This window comes from Euprymna scolopes, chromosome 38 (genome assembly GCF_053919585.1).
Source record: "Euprymna scolopes isolate OS-2025 chromosome 38, ASM5391958v1, whole genome shotgun sequence".
In the NCBI taxonomy this organism is placed as follows: domain Eukaryota; kingdom Metazoa; phylum Mollusca; class Cephalopoda; order Sepiida; family Sepiolidae; genus Euprymna; species Euprymna scolopes.
Genome location: NC_136519.1, coordinates 78,136,780 through 78,154,254, shown reverse-complemented (window position 1 = coordinate 78,154,254; position 17,475 = coordinate 78,136,780). Strand labels below are relative to the sequence as shown.

At 34.7% G+C, this 17,475-nt stretch overlaps 1 protein-coding gene and 1 pseudogene across 1 annotated transcript in view; one reads left to right on the top strand and one right to left on the bottom strand.

Moving 5' to 3' along the window:
* Window positions 1-17,475, top strand: part of LOC145263206 (protein unc-93 homolog A-like) — a 348,106-nt gene that overhangs the window by 258,049 nt on the left and 72,582 nt on the right. The gene's annotated exons all lie outside the window — the stretch shown is intronic.
* LOC145263323 (5S ribosomal RNA) lies at window positions 2,376-2,494 on the bottom strand (annotated as a pseudogene).

The window sequence follows — 17,475 nt, the reverse complement described above, 5'->3', positions numbered from 1 at the left end:
AACTGAATTCACCAAGTACATTATCCACTACGCCACAGGCTCTTGCAAACAATTCTAGTATGGATTTTAGAAGCTTTTTTTTTTTTGCTTACCCTTTTTCAGTTCTCTTTTTCTCTCTCTCTCCCAGTTCCTTCTCACCCTCTTTCCCAGTTCCTTTTTATTCTTCCCTCCATTTTTTTTATTTCTCCCAGTTCCTGTTTATTTTTCTCTCCATTTCCTTTTTTTGTACTCTCTATTTCCTTTTGTTTCTCCGAAGTTTTTTCATTCTTCTCTCCAGTTCATGTTCATTCTTTCTCTTAGTTTTTTTTTATTTTACATTCTCTCTCCCAGTGTTTTCTGTCTCTTCCAGAAAAAAAATACTACTTTAAGGATCAGATGTTTTCGATTTTCGATATTTAATACGAATTATGTGCTATGTATTACTCGATAAATTACACTATATATTACACTATATACTACAGTAAATATTACACTATATATCACACTATGAATTACACTATAAATTACACTATATATTATACTATAAATTACACTACATATTGCACTATATATTACACTATGAATTACACTATAAATTACACTATAAATTATACTACATATTGCACTATATATTACACTATGAATTACACTATAAATTACACTATATATTACACTATAAATTACACTATGAATTACACTATAAATTACACTATATAATATACTATATATTACACTATAAATTACACTATAAATTACACTATATATTATACTATAAATTACATTATGGATTATACTATATATTACATTTTAAATTACACTATAAATAAATATATTACACAATATATTACACTATATATTACATTATAAATCACACTATAAATTACACTATGAATCCCACTATAAATTACACTATAAATCCCACTATAAATTATACTATATATTACACTATGAATTATACTATATATTACACTATGAATTATACTATATATTCATGAATTATGCTATGTCTTACACTATACATTACACTATAAGTTACACTATATATTACGCTATAGATTACACTATATATTACACTATACATCATACTATATATTACACAATAAATTACATTATGTATTACACTATAAATTATACTATATATTACACTATAAATCACATTATATATTACACTATAAATTACACTATAAATTACATTATATATTGCACTATAAATGCTTTAAAAAGACATTCTTGAATCTTTGTAGAAATTGAAAACAAAAAATCTAATTCTAACATTTAAAAACTGCTTTATTTTTTATCTTCGTTAGAAGCTTTGTATAGAGAAAGGGTTAGTCGTGGGGAATGTTCCTGTGTGGAGACGTAGATTAAAAATTAGGCAGGCTGTTTGAAAGAGTAAAGAGTTCATGTGTTTGTGGTGAAGTTATGGTCCGTAGCTATAATGGATTATTTGTTTCATAGAAGTTAGTAGTAGAAACATAGGTAAAATTGCATTTTTCTTAGACGTTATAAAGTGGAGAGTAAGAGTGTACACAGAGGGGACATAACTCGGAACGAATATTTTAGATTACTTGTTCATCGCTGCAATATTTTTTGTCTATAGTGATAGACTTTATTTTAGTAAAAACACAATAGCTTTTGTTCTACTCGGTGGAGTTTCGTAATTTTGGGATATATTCCTATTTTCGAAATGACAATTAAGTACGTAATATTGTTTGTAGTTAAAACGACATATTTTTTTTAAAATCGATCTGTCGACTATATCTTAGCAAGCACCTTAATTTGTTTAGTCTAGAAGTATGTGTAAAAAATAGAATACGTTAAATCTCATTCTATCATTAAAAAAAACAGCTTTATTGATTATCTTCGTTAGTATTTGTATAGAAAAAGGGTTAGTCGTGGAAAGAGTTTCTGTGTAGAGACGTTGGTGATTATACAAGCCTCTTGAAAGAGAGATCAGTTCATGTGTTTGTGTTGAAGTTATGGTGAGTAGCCTTGATGAATTATTTGCCACCTAGAAATTAGTTGTAGAAATGTCACGAAAGATTAGAGACGGTACTGTAGAACAAGAATAGTCACGTGACTGATAGCTGGCTTCTGATTGGACAAGCCAGGAAAGAAAGTGCATTCAAAATCTCCAGCCGCGAGAATTTCTTTCCTGCTTGCGTTCGTTGCAATTTCGCCTGCTACAGCTTTCATTGTTGAAAATTACTCACACCACAATATATGACAATGTGTGCACCAACACTATTCAGGGTTTAACCGGCTTCCTCCGAAGGAGGAAGTTTCATGGGAGTATGAAATTCACAAGCGGCCCCCAGTCGCATGTATATCCCAGTTAGGGGAGATGATGATGTTAGGTTGTTGCAACTTTTTGCAGAGAGGTGTCGACGCTCTCCTACATACAAAACCTGGACTTCCCAAACTGGTCACCCATTTTAGTAATGACCAGGCTCAACGTTGCTTAACTTCGGTGATCTGACGGGAACTGGTGTGTCAACGTGATTATGCCGTATAATATATAACAATACCACGGAGTTACTTCCATCGGAGTCAAATACGTCCCCAAACATTCTTTCTTGCCTTAAAAGAAGGTAGACTCCCTCTAACAGGGTCCAAAACTGAGTCTTCAACTTAATGGAACCCAGATTATCTACAAAACTCAACCCCCTGTATTAACGACCTGTTTAAAAGTACATTAATGGAATGAACTCTGACGAACTCTTAGCACTTATGCCCCCTCGACGTAAATACCCCCGACTCACCCGACAAGCAACAGGACCCCACCCCTTTTCTATAAAGATTCGTAGATGCTGGAAGGCTTTCTACTCTAATAGTTTCTTCCCACGGACAGCTAGATGTTGGAATTCCCTGCCTGTTTCCTGTTTTCCTGGCTATAATGACATACACAAGTTTAAATGTAATGTGAACAAACATCTTACTACTCACCTCCCTACAGTTCTCTATTAGACACGATCCCAAATAGTAACCCCTTGTGTTCCAAATGGCTATATATGTTGTTTACTGTACTGACATGCAGAATTTCACGTTTTAATGTGAACAGTCTTTTGTTGCTCAACTTCCTACATAGTGTCCCTTAGATAAGGTTCCAAGTAGTAGCTTTTCCGTCCATGTGGGTGCTTGGGTGAAAAAAAAATTTTTTTAAATGCAAAATTGATTTCGTAATCTAGTGGGAAGTAATTTCTCTGTTTCTTTACTATCTCACAGAAAAGACGTTGTTAGCCATTCTTTGGTCTATCATCATTTTATAGTAAGTGCTCCACTAGAACCAAGACGTTTCTGTGAAAGATTCACGGCAAACACTCGTCTAGCTACAACCACTGTAAAAAAAAATTGCCTTTCGGACGCTATATACAATCGTGTGCAATCGTGTATAAGTCTAAACGTAAATTATGAAATAAATGAAGATGTGGAATCGTTTGTCTGAAAACTCATTGATACAAATATACAATGTGTCTTCAATAAGTTTCCACATTTTTTCGTATTAGCATTTTTATTGATCGTACACACATGAAACTCTAGTCCCCTTCGAAGTAATCTCCTCCAGCTGCAATGCACTTGTACCATTCCAACAACTTCTGAAAGGCCCCATGGAAGTCCTCTTGTGTGTGCGTCTCAATAACTCTTGTCCTCACAGCCTCTTTCATCTTCTCAATTTTCTCATAATCGCAGCCTCTAATGTTTTCCTTGAGCTTAGGGAATAAGGTTTTCCTTGAGCTTAGGGAATAAGGTTTTCCTTGAGCTTAGGGAATAATGTTTTTCTTGAGCTTAGGGAATAAGGTTTTCCTTGAGCTTAGGTAATAAGGTTTTCCTTGAGCTTAGGGAATAAGGTTTTCCTTGAGATTAGGGAATAAGGTTTTCCTTGAGCTTAGGGAATAAGGTTTTCCTTGAGCTTAGGGAATAAGCTTTTCCTTGAGCTTAGGGAATAAGGTTTTCCTTGAGCTTAGGTAATAAGGTTTTCCTTGAGCTTAGGGAATAAGGTTTTCCTTGATCTTAGGTAATAAGGTTTTCCTTGAGCTTAGAGAATAAGGTTTTCCTTGAGCTTAGGGAATAAGGTTTTCCTTGAGCTTAGGGAATAAGCTTTTCCTTGAGCTTAGGAAATAATGTTTTCCTTGATCTTAGGGAATAATGTTTTTCTTGAGCTTAGGGAATAAGGTTTTCCTTGAGCTTAGGTAATAAGGTTTTCCTTGAGCTTAGGGAATAAGCTTTTCCTTGAGATTAGGGAATAAGGTTTTCCTTGAGCTTAGGGAATAAGGTTTTCCTTGAGCTTAGGGAATAAGCTTTTCCTTGAGCTTAGGGAATAAGGTTTTCCTTGAGCTTAGGTAATAAGGTTTTCCTTGAGCTTAGGTAATAAGGTTTTCCTTCAGCTTAGGGAATAAGGTTTTCCTTGAGCTTAGGGAATAAGGTTTTCCTTGAGCTTAGGAAATAATGTTTTCCTTGATCTTAGGGAATAAGGTTTTCCTTGAGCTTAGGGAATAATGTTTTTCTTGAGCTTAGGGAATAAGGTTTTCCTTGAGCTTAGGGAATAATGCTTTCCTTGAGCTTAGGGAATAAGGTTTCCTTGAGCTTAGGAAATAACCAAATTTTCACAAGGAGCAAGGTCTGTATATATAGGGGGAGTGAGGAACTGTCTTGATGCCCACTTTGGTCAAATAGTCTGTGACAAAGATGGAGTTTTGGACTGGTGCATTGTCCTGGTTGAAATGCCACTGACCCAATTCAAAAAATGCTGTCTTCTTCCGGCAGAATCTCTTCCTCAACTCCCTTAAAACCACAACATAGTATTCCTTGTTGACTGTCTGTCCAGTGAGAACCCAGTGCATGTATATCATGCCCGTGTTGTCAAAAAAAAAAAGGAATCATCATAGGTTTCTTGATGGATTTGCTCTCTCTGGCATTCTTGGATCTGGGAGAGCCAGCATGCTTCCACTAGGAACTCTGTCTCTTGGTCTCTGGATCATAGCAGTAGATCCAGCTTTCATCGCCGATCGCCACAGTATCAAGAACTGTGGTATCTAAGTTGGTCAACTCGACGACTTCCTTGCAGTCATGACAACATCTTTCTTTCTGATTTTTTCTGAGCTCCTTTGAGACAAACTTCACTCAAATTTTCTGCCTTTTCAATTCCTCACGGTTAATTGTGTATACAGTTCCCACACTGACATCAAACTGTGCACTTATTGTCTCTATAGACACACGACGACCTTGATCCATGCAATTCTTTATTTGGCCAATCAATTCTGCTGTTCTAACTTCCTTACTTCTTCCACACCTCTTACCATCTATCAGGGACTCCCTACTTTCCTTTAATCTCTTATGTAACTCAAAAGCTGATGCTCGGTTCTTGTAAAGTTGGTCCAAAAGCAGTCTAAAGGGTCCCATACGTTTCTGTGGCATTTTGTCCAGGTTTAAAGCAGAATGTTATTGCATATCGTTCTTATAAAATGTCCTTGCGTCCAGACTGCATTTTTCAAATTCACCACCAACTCTGAGAATCAGACTTTAGTAGGGGGTATTTCAATTCTTGCTGTAGCTGTTCATTTGAATCTGAAATCATAAAAATTGCTCTATCATCTCAGAAGATGTATAGCAATAACAAACTGAATGTTCATGGCAATGACATACTGAATTTTCATGGCAATGACATATTGAATTTTCATGGCAATGACATACTGAATTTTCATGGCAATAACAAACTGAATTTTTATAGCAATAACAAACTGAATTTTCATAGCAATAGCAAACTGAATTTTCATAGCAATGACATATTGAATTTTCATGGCAATAACATACTGAATTTTCAAGTGTCTACAACAATTTTAAATGCCTGTACAAAAAAAAAATCTGAAAAATTATTGAAGGCATCTCGAATGTCTTGCCAAAAAGAAACACCTTTACTCTCAATACTGTTTTATAGTATTTAATATTTCCTTTTCCTCTGCGCACCTGTTTTCGAACGCACATTGTATTGCCTGATAACGAAAGAAAATAAAGTAGTATTATTTGATCTGTATCGATTATTTCAAGATGTCCAGGGGAGATCATGGAGATTGGTAGTAAATGCGGAATATTTCTTTAAAGTTTTTAAAGCCCCTTCTTCGTGTCCAGGAAATATGTATGTATGTATGTATGTATGTATGTATGTATGTATGTATGTATGTATGCATGTATGTATATGCGTGTGTATGTATGTATGTATGTATGTATGTATGTATGTGTGTATGCATGTATGCATGTATGTATGTATGTATGTATGTATGTATGTATGTATGTATGTATGCATGCATGTATGTATGTATGTATGTATGCATGTATGTATATGCGTGTGTGTAAATTTTTATTCTCTGCGTGAAATCACATCAAAGATAGTTCGATCAAAGATACCCAAAAGGAATAATCTTGGAATGCGTGTCTTGAAAAATCGAATTTAGTTTCAATACGGATATATATATATATATATATATATATATATATATATATATATATATATATATATATATATATAACGGGCCCCAACTCTAATTAGGCCCCGTTTCTTATGCCCGTTTTTGGGTCACCATATATATATATATATATATATATATATATATATATATATATATATATATATATATATATATATATATATATATATATATAAGTGAGACTTTGTGCGTGATGGTGACTCTCAACTTTTATGCTCAACGAATGTTTGATCTACAGACTTGAAATTTGGTATACAGGGTATTCAGACATGTGGAAAACATTTTACTCAGTTTTCATCCGGAAAAAAGGCTACTAAGGGGGGGAATCAAATGTAAAATATTGGAACATCTGAGCATTCGAATTCTTAACTGTTTGTCAACTGTTTCACGACTGCGTATGCGCAAATTGTTCATATGACAGCTTATGTTAACAATAAATAGGTTTGAAAACACTTTTTAAAGAACGTGTCAAGATGGCCTACTGGTTATCGTGCTTGACTCACTACATTTAGGTTTTGGTTTCGATCTCAGTTCATGTATATATATATATATATATATATATATATGCATATATATATGTATGTATATATATATATATATATATATATATATATATATATATATATATATATATATTACTTACAAGAAGTGAACTGCTTAGAAAAAAACATAATACTCGCATGCAAATTTTTCAATACGACCGGGCAACGTCGGGTGGCCTGCTCGAGGTTATTTGCGGGCACCGCTCCCATGGGTCGATCGGTAGAACTGCTGACTATCAATGCGATTGTTCTAGGTTCAATCTGCGGCTTAGGAGAGGTGCTAGTCTAGCGGCACTGATGAGTTGTAATACAATGAAGCAGGACTGTATGTCGATGACTATCATTTTACTCAACGTTTCGCCCATTTTTTCTTAGGCTTTTTTGAGAAATGAAGGAAACAGCTGAAAATGGTCATTTTTCATATAACATTTTTAGCTAATTTTCTTCACTGTTGAAAAAAAATCTCAGGAGTCAAATACATGTGATCGCCAGACCACCGGTTAAGCAACGACAAGCCTGGCCAGTATCAGATGGGCGACCATTTGGGAAGGTTAGGCGCTGTATGTACCGAGCCAAGACGTAGAAAAGTTCAGGTTTGTATTTAGGGGGTGTGTTTAATTCATTGGGAGAGATGCACCGCCAATCTTCGGTGACATGCATCTAGGAGAAGGAAAACTGATGTAAAAACCTGAGGTCTACTGTCTGCATTGTCTTGTGGCAGCCATTTCACCGAAGAAGATTAGCAGTTATACAGAAAAAATATACATACAGCGCCTGGAATTCCTAAATTGGTCACCCATTTTAGTAATGACCAGGGTCAACGTTGCTTAACTTCGGTGATCTGACGAGAACCGGTGTGTCAATGTCATTATGCCATATAACGTCTTCAGCATAAGAGAGTGCCACAAATTCAGCTTCACAAGATAGAAAATGCTGTTTTCTTAGACTTCCCTGGGATAACAGACAAGTTTTTTAGTGTCCAGTTATATTTTTTTCGATCTTCTTTTTTTCCGGGTGAATATAAAAAGCCTGATTTTTCAGAGATAGGGTTAATTTTGGGTATGGATGTCGGAGCAGCAAGTGTTGTAAGCAGTGCGTCGTGTTTTGGGGTTGAGTTTTGATAGCAGAGCGTTGATATTTGGCAGCAGTGTGTTGAGTCTAACATTTGATTATTCTAATCATGGATCTTTGGTGAATTATTGGATTTTGTGCCAATACTATGCTTGCTTGGTTATCGCCATTAACTACCACAAGATCTTTAGTTAATTCTTGTATTAAAATAATCTTTGGAATATCTTTTATAAATAGTGCTTTTTGAACAGAACGAGATAGCACTACATCTTAAGCTTCACAAGTAGAAATGCCATAATTTACTATTTCTTAGATTTCCACGAAATAATAGTTCAGTTATTGGAAGAGAAGTTGGGCCTTGTCTGGAGCGATGTCTATGAAAACTCCAACAAACTTCAAATGGAAATTTTTATTCTTTTATTTACCTTTAGACAATTGTATTTTTATATGTAAGAATCTAACAAGACGAAATTGACACACTGGTTCTTGCCAGATCACCGAAGTTAAGCAATGTTGAGCCTGGCCAGTATCAAATGGGTGACCATTTGGGAAGGTGAGGTACATACAGAACCTCACCTTCCCAAATGGTTACCTATCTGATACTGGCCAGGCTCAACATTGCTTAACTTCGATCTGCCGAGAACCAGTGTGTCAACGTGATTGTGCCATATTCTATTGGTTCCTTTCTTCTCTGCCGCTTTTTTCTCACAGACGTAATGTTGCTAGTCTCAGTCTTTTCTACAAATACTATTACAAGCACGTTTTCCCAATTGTTTGATTTATTACCTGCTTCTTTTGTTTCAGCTCGTTTGACTCGTTGGTCTAGTGGTCTCTTTCAATTTCATCTTGTTAGATTCTTACAACTGTCTAGGCCCTGTCGGTGGGGCATTAGAATACGCCGACTGCCCCTCTGCAGAAGGTAAAAGTCCCTCAATGGGGGTCCTGGATATGACCTTAAACTATATCCAGTGGTGAGGGCCCCAGCTTGTGGGCTTTGGGGAGTGTGGAGCCACCCTTTAATTACCATTGCTCCCAGGTCCACTCTGACCCGGAGTGGTAGTACCTGTTAGGGTCCCAACTATGGGTTAAATAGAAACCGACGTGAAAACAAATATATTCTATTAAAAAAAAATTTTCTTCAAGATCTTTGGATTCGGCATTAAATAACCCGAAAAGGGTTGATATGCCATAAAACAAAAACAACCAACCAACCAACAACTGTCTAAAGTTAAATAAAAGAATAAAAATTTCCATTTTAAGTTTGTTGGAATTTTCATAGACATCGCTTCAGACAAGGCACAAAGCCACTTGATGTGAGGAGCTAACAGAAATACGAAGTTTTAATATGATATGATGTATAACCTGAGGGTTAATATACCTACTTATATTTTTCGATCTTTCTTGTCTCACCAGTCTTTATTACGCCAGAAAAAAAAAGTAACTGCAACTTCTCTTCCAATTTTCGGATTTTGTAGTCATACCCACATACATTTTCTTTTCCTTTAATGGATTGATAAATGCTATTGCTTCTGAGGAGTTAAGGGAACAATAGATTCATTGATTGATATGATAATTAAATGAATGGTTTTGCGCTACGAAACAGATGCTGTGAAGAATTGTGAATATCAACGTACTTAAAGGAATAAATTGTAAGATGATTAACATCATGAAATTTGGAATATAGACTTTTTCATTTGTTTGTTATATGCTCTGTAATTACATTGAGCTTCATAACTTAAGGGTTGATATAAATAAAAGGTAAAATATAATTGAAAAAACATTTCACAGAAATACACACGCGCGCACGCGCACAAACACACACGCACACGCGCGCACGCACACACACACACATATATATATATATATATACACACGAGAGTTTAAATGTGATATGATGTATAACTAATTCTGCAATTAGACAGTGCCGCAGTTCACACAATCCATGAAAGTCACAAACTAGTCGTCCTAGAATTGGGTTTTGCCATCCTTTGGACTCGTTAGTAAAACATATCCGAACATAGGATTTGTAAACCCGAGTCACGTTCAGACGGAGAGAAAAATAGGAAAATGAAATCGTAGAGAAAGACGGAAAGGAAGCGATGAAAATAGAGAGAGACGTAGACTGCTTGAGAGGTATCAAAGAGAGAGAAAGAAAGAAGGCGAGAGAAAGAAAGCGACTGTTTACATGAGTGGGATATTGCTTGTGCGATCGAAAGAGAGAATCGAAAAGAGAATAAGAAAGAAAGAAAGAAAAAAGAAAGAAAGAAAGAAAGAAAAAGTGGAGGGTGTATGAGATGAAGAGAGAGATGGAGAGAGTAAAACAGACAGAAGAGAGGTGGCGTGGGATAGAAAGAATGAGAAAGAGGAGGAAAAAGAATGAGAATGAGAGAGGGAGAGATAGGAAGCTTGCCAAACTTTAACAAAAACACTCGACTAGCTACAACCACTATATATGATTTCCCCCAGTCTGTATCTATACCCAAATGTAAACGCAGATTCCATGAACAGGGCTTCTTTTCCAGAACTGCCCGCTTTTAGAACACTTCCGCTAGCATGATTCCAGGTTTAATACAACATGGTAGCCTTCAAGTCTAATGTTAACAAGTTCTTGTTAAGCCGTCCTCATAAATAATCAAATTTGACCCAATTTACACCATAAGTGATTACTACACAACCACCTTACATTCAGTAACCCTTATCCTCGAGTGTCCTTCGGCCCAAGTGGTGACTGCCAAGTAAAAACAAAAGGAAAAACAAAAAAGGAGATAAATAGAAAAGAAAAGAAAAAAGAAGGAAAGAGTGGTAGAAAGAGAACTGGGGAAAGGGGGGGAGAGAGATAAGATCTTGTTTAAGATAGAAAGAAAGAGGGAAAGAAAGAGAGAAAGAAGGGTGAGAAAGATAAGAAAAGGTGATATGAAGAGAGACAAAGAGAAAGAAAGAAAAATAAATAGAAAAAAAAATAGAAGAAAATACAACTGGGGCGGGGTGATAGAAAGAGGGAGAAAAACAGAAAGAGAGAGAAAGCAAGCATGAAAAAGAAAGATGGAAATGGGGGGGGGGGAGAAGAAAAGAGAGAGTAAAAGAAAGAGAGATAGGTGGGGGGAAATTGCTCAAAACTTTAGGGTTAATTTTTCACATGAGTCATCCAAAGTTATTTCGTTTTCTCAAACATCCACTTCATACATCAAACTCCCCCTCCCATCCGCACTAATCACCCCCTATTCCCTCCATCAGCACCAACTCTCAACCCCTTCTAATCGAATATCCAACTCCCACCCCCAAGCCCTTGGTATCCCGCTTTTTTCTCCGTTTGATCTACTTCGTTTCAACCGTGCAAACATCTGCCTCTCATCTAATAACCATTTTTCCTCTCCTTGATCCGATTTCATGGCATGCGCATGCGTGAATCAACTCGTCCATTAGCTGCGCTGAACGCAGAAAAAAAAAGCGCGCCAATTTAACGATACTCAAAACCTTTTTACGTATCTGTTAGGAGAAAAGAAGAACAGAAAGGAAAAAAGGGTCAGGATGAGCCCACAATTCTGTTTAGTATTATGTTGGACAGTTCTCTCAACCATTTTTCTTCCTGTGGTTCTCATGGATGGCTCTGTTCTTGAGGCGAAATCGATTATGAAACTTCATGATCTTTCTTTCTCATCTTTCTTGGAGTTCATATATTTGATCCATTGTTCATATATTTGATCCATTGTTCATATATTTGATCCATTGTTCATATATTTGATCCATTGTTCATATATCTGATCCATCGTTCTTTCTGTTTCTCGTAAAGTCGGTTCTCTTTATCGCTCTAAACACTTTCTCACAACCGAGGCTATTCTCTATCTCTACAAACTTGCTATGTCTACCATGTAGAGAGCACTGTTGTCAAATTTGAGCTGGTGAATGTCTACCCATTTGAGGGTCCTTGATAAAGCGCAGAAAATAGAAAAACAAAATAAAAAATGTTTCATTCGATGCCTGTAGGCGAAGGTGGATCGTGAACAAATTCCACGGAATCTTTCACGTTTTTTTTTTTCTAATGGCTGGAAATACTTGATGCTTCGCCAAGTCTATCAAGGATAATTTTCTATCATGACACCATCACTAGATGGGTTGCCTACCACGGCTTAAGAGAGGCCCATATACCCCCGAGAGAAGGATAGACCGCGCCAGTTTCCCAACCTGGTATTTTTACCCCACGGTACATACAGTGCCTCACCGAAATTAAGCAACTTTGAGCCTGGCTAATACCAGATGGGTGACCATTTGGGAATTCTAGGCGCTGTATGTGCTTTCCGCTTATCTCGGCATTGCTTCCAGTCGTTCTGAACCTCCGTTTGCCACTGGTATTCAACAATGTTGACTCAGGAGAGGTGTGGTTGGAGATTGCGCAACTCTTGCCACAAAAATTTCACGCACAGGCACCCTTACCGTGGGTATCCATAGTCTGTCCAGACTGAAGGAAGCCTACATACAGTGCCTCACCTTCCCAAATGGTTACCCATCTGATACTGGTCAGACTCAACGTTACTTAACTTCAGTGATCTGGCAAGAACCGGTGTGTCAATGTGATTGTGCCGTATATTGTATAAGGTGCAGAAACGTGCCTGTGATTCTACTAGTCCCCTTTTTGTCGCTTTTCTCTCACACACATAATATTGCTAGTCTCAGTCTTTTCTACAAATAGTATTCGACATGTTTTTCACAATTGTTTGATCTATTCCCTGCTTCTTTTGTTTCAACTCGTTGGACTCGTTGGTCCAGCGGTCTTCTTCAATTTCGTCTTGTTAGATTCTTATATATAAAAACACAACTGTCTGAAGCTAAATAAAAGATTAAACATTTCCATTTAAAGTTTGTTGGAATTTTCATAGACATCGCTCTAGACAAGGCATGAAGCCACTTGATGTAAGGAGCTAACAAGAACAAATACTAATTATTACAAAAACAGATGCCTTAGTCTTGAAAAGACCAATGTTGTATGTAGAAGGAAAGCAGTAAGCAGGAAAAGAGTTCCACAATCTTGCAGTTCTTGGACAGAAGCTATTGGAATAGGAAGCTGTATCATAATGAGGTCTTAAAACAGTGAAACAAGCTGGAAATAGATCAGACAATTCCGAAGAAAACATGGCATAATAGTATTTATAGAAAAGACTGAGACTAGCAACATCACGTCCGTGAGAGAGACATCGCTCAAGACAAGACAGGAAGCCACTTGATGCAAGGAGCTAACAAGAACGAAAGGTGATTATTGCAAAAACAAAAACTGCCTATTGGCCTTAGTCTTGAAAAGACCAATGCTGTAGGTAGACGGAAAACAGTGAGCAGGGGGAGAGTTCCATGACTTTGCAGTTCTTGGAAAGAAGCTGCTGGAATAGGAAGCTGTTTTACAATGCGGTATTAAAACAGCAAAACAAAACTTTACATTATCATCAATGCTCTGATCCCCGTCTGGCATCGATTGAAATGAATGGTTCTTGTCTTGAAGAGGCTCCATGTTTTAATGAGCTTCTGGGTCTGACCTTTACTCATGATCTGAAATGGAACACGTACATCAAATCCGTTGCCAAGGTCGCTAAAAAAATAGTAGGATCATTCTATCGCTCGGGTAGATATCTCACTGCTGATGCACACAGACATTCAGCTTTATATTATAGATATATATACACACAGACATTCAGCTTTATATTATATATATATATATATATATTATATATATATATGATATACACATATATATTTATCATATAATGTACATATATACACACAGATAATATATAATAGAATATGAATGTAACCTGTTGGTGAAGAGAAAAAGGATATATATATCAATATATCTACAATATAAAGCTGAATGTGTGTGTGTGTGTGTGTGTGTGTGTGTGTGTGTGTGTGTGTGTGGTCACGAATAGGCTCCTATATGGTTGACTATTTTTAAAAACTGATTACATATAATGATAGAAGATGTATCGAGACACATGAATGGGTATGTTTGATCCTGCAGAACGGTAGTTCATTAAAATTGTTGAGTCTGCGTTCGCGCCTGGTCCACAAAGTATGGAAATATAAAATTATAAAAATTAAAAAAAAAAAACGTTTACAAGTGTTTTTGATATAGATGTACATAAGAATACTTTGATAAGTATGTTTTAACTTAAATAGGGATGGTATAATAAAATTGTGGGGTCTGCGTTCGCGCCTGGCCTCAATAGAATGGAAATAGGCACAAACTTTAATAAAGACTTTTCATGTCTATCTGCGTAAATATACTTTGATAATTATGTTTCAGTTTGAAGAAATATGGTATAATATAATTATGGGGTGTTCGTTCGCGCTTGACCTCTATAGAATGGAAATATGTCACAAAGTTTAACAAGGCTTTTTTAATATAGATCAGCAGAATATTGTGATAAGTGTTTCAGTGTGAACAAGTATGGTATAATAAATTATGGGGCTTATCTATTTTATTTTTACTTTCATGATATTTTGCTTTGGTTTTGATACCCCCGAATTCGAAGCTATCTCTTTACAACCCTTCCTTTTCATAACCTATCATACTTTTATAAATCAGAGTCCATTTTCTGTAGGCTGTTTTTGAACCCAGTCAACGATGTGTACTTTTGCTAGTATATATATATATATATATATATATATATATATATATATATAATATATATATGTATATATATATATATATATATATATATATATATATATATATAAAGTAAAAGATGGTTACACACTTTTTGAAGACACTTTTTTAAAGTAAAATTTCGACCCTGATGAGGCTATGTATATAGGACTTATAACTAAAAAAGGCAATAAACAAAAATGATTTTATCATTATATTTGATACTTCAAAGTTTTCAAAAATTTCTCAATTAAATTTTACTTTAAAAAAGTGTCTTCAAAAAGTGTGTAATCATCTTTTACTTTAAATCCCGCTCGAAACTGGGGCACTACACACTTGAAACCACCGGACCAACACGTAAATTCTCGTCTCTTCGCCATAACACCAAAATGAAGAAAAAGAAATTCACGAACCGGACTTTCGACCCTGATGAGGCTATGTATTAGCGAAATATAAGACTTACAAAAAAAAAAAAAAAAAATGATTTTATCATTATATTCGACACTTCAAAGTTTTCAAAAATTTCTCAATTAAATATATATATATATATATATATATATATATATATATATATATATATATATATATATATATATATATATATATATATATATATATATACCAGACTACCCATGACCCGTTGGGTCAGTATGTTATATTAGCTATGGAATTCATGTATTAGCATGACACTTGTGATGTAAAGAAAATAGGGTTTTTTTGTTTTTTTTACATAACAGAAACATTTCTATGAAAGTATATTAAAATGAAAAAGAAATATAGATAGCTTTCTGAGTCGTTCTGTTTATTATAATTGATTATTTTTTTTTAAATACAGTTACTGAATTATAAGTAGTTGGCCATACTTATAGGTAAATGTATACTGAACAGATACCATAATACTTATTATAGTTAAATTCAAATTTTGATATCAGTTTTTTTTACATCGTTAATTTCTGTATTATGTTTAAGTTATTTTAAACCCCACTCTTCCCATGTTAAATAATAATTTCGAAATAATAACGTTAATTTTTCAGCGTCCCAATTGTTCTTTTGTTTTTTGCTTATTTTAAACCCCACTCTTCCTATGTTAAATAATAATTTCGAAATAATAACATTAATATTTCAGCGTCCCAATTGTTCTTTTTCTCGCATTTAAATTATCCAAATAAACAATTGTTAATACTGTCTGCTTTTTTTTTTTTGCATCGTTCATTTCTGTATTACGTTTAAGTTATTTTAAACCCCACTCTTCCCATGTTAAAGAATAATTTCGAAATAATAACGTTAATATTTCAGTGCGCAGATCATGCGCACATGCGCAACCGGATGTCGTAAACCGGAAAGTGGGTTACATACATCGTTACAAGGTCATTTGAGTTTTATAATTATATATATATATATATATATATATATATATATATATATATATATATATATATATACAGAGAAAGAGGGAGAAAAAGAGAGAGAGAAATGAGTATAAAAGGATAGATATTATTATTAAACCCAGAACTACGTAATCCTATATACACCATATGTAGAGCAAACATATATATATATATATATATATATATATATATATATATATATATATATATACATGTTTGTGTGTGTGTCAAGGGTGTGAGTTCCATTAGATAAACGTTGATTTCATTTGAAAAAATACGCATCAAGTGCGCTTGAAAGCCAAATCACAACGTAATATTAGGAAAGTAAACAAATATTTTACTTGTTTGATATTTAAATTTCAAGCAAGTAAAATATTTGTTTATTTTCTTTAATATTACGTTGTGATTTGGCTTTCAAGCGAAGTTGATGCGTATTTTATTTTATACATACATATATATATATATATATATATATATATATATTTAAATAAGGGAGTAGTCACCAACAATGTGTATTTTTTAACATTATTTTATTATTCCGTGTCTTGGTTTTTCATTGAGAATTATGTTTGGATCATTATAATAATGTTTTTAAGTCATTGAAATCGCTTACGCGCGTTTCAGACGGTCTGTGATGCGTCTTCGTCAGAATTTTTTTTCAAATGTGTAAAAATGGCGATTTTTGTAGTTAGTTTGAAGTTTTTCCAAAGGGTGGAGGCTTGTAAGTGTTTATTATACATTGGTATGCTGAATTTTTATTGCTTTTTTATTTGGTTTGTCCAGGGAGATTTTGACCTCGCTGTAGTCAGTCGCTATCTCTTTCTGCTAATGTGTTTTTCTTTTCCTTTAGGGTGGGGTAGGATGTGTGTGTGTGTGTGTGTGTGTGTGTGTGTGTGTGTGTGTGTGTGTGTGCGCGCGCCATTTTTACACATTTGAAAATATTTTCTGACGAAGACGCATCACAGACCGTTTGAAACGCGCGTAAACGATTTTAATGACTTAAAAACATTATTATAATGATCCAAACATAATTCTCAATGAAAAACCAAGACACGGAATAATAAAATAACGTTAAAAAATACACATTGTTGGTGACTACTCCCTTATTTAAATATACATCTTTCTTTCGTTGGAATTTATTAACCCATTTTATATATATATATATATATATATATATATATATATATATATATATATATATATACATTAGTGTTGGAACGATTAATCGGAATCGGGAATCGAAAAAATCATAACTTTTTGGGGGTATCGGAATCGGAAAAAGAAAATCAATTAAAAAAAGCCAATCAAAAGAATCGTTGTTGGCATCGAAATATCAGCACAAATTTAGCAGTAATACCTAAAAGTGTGGTTGGTTCTACACA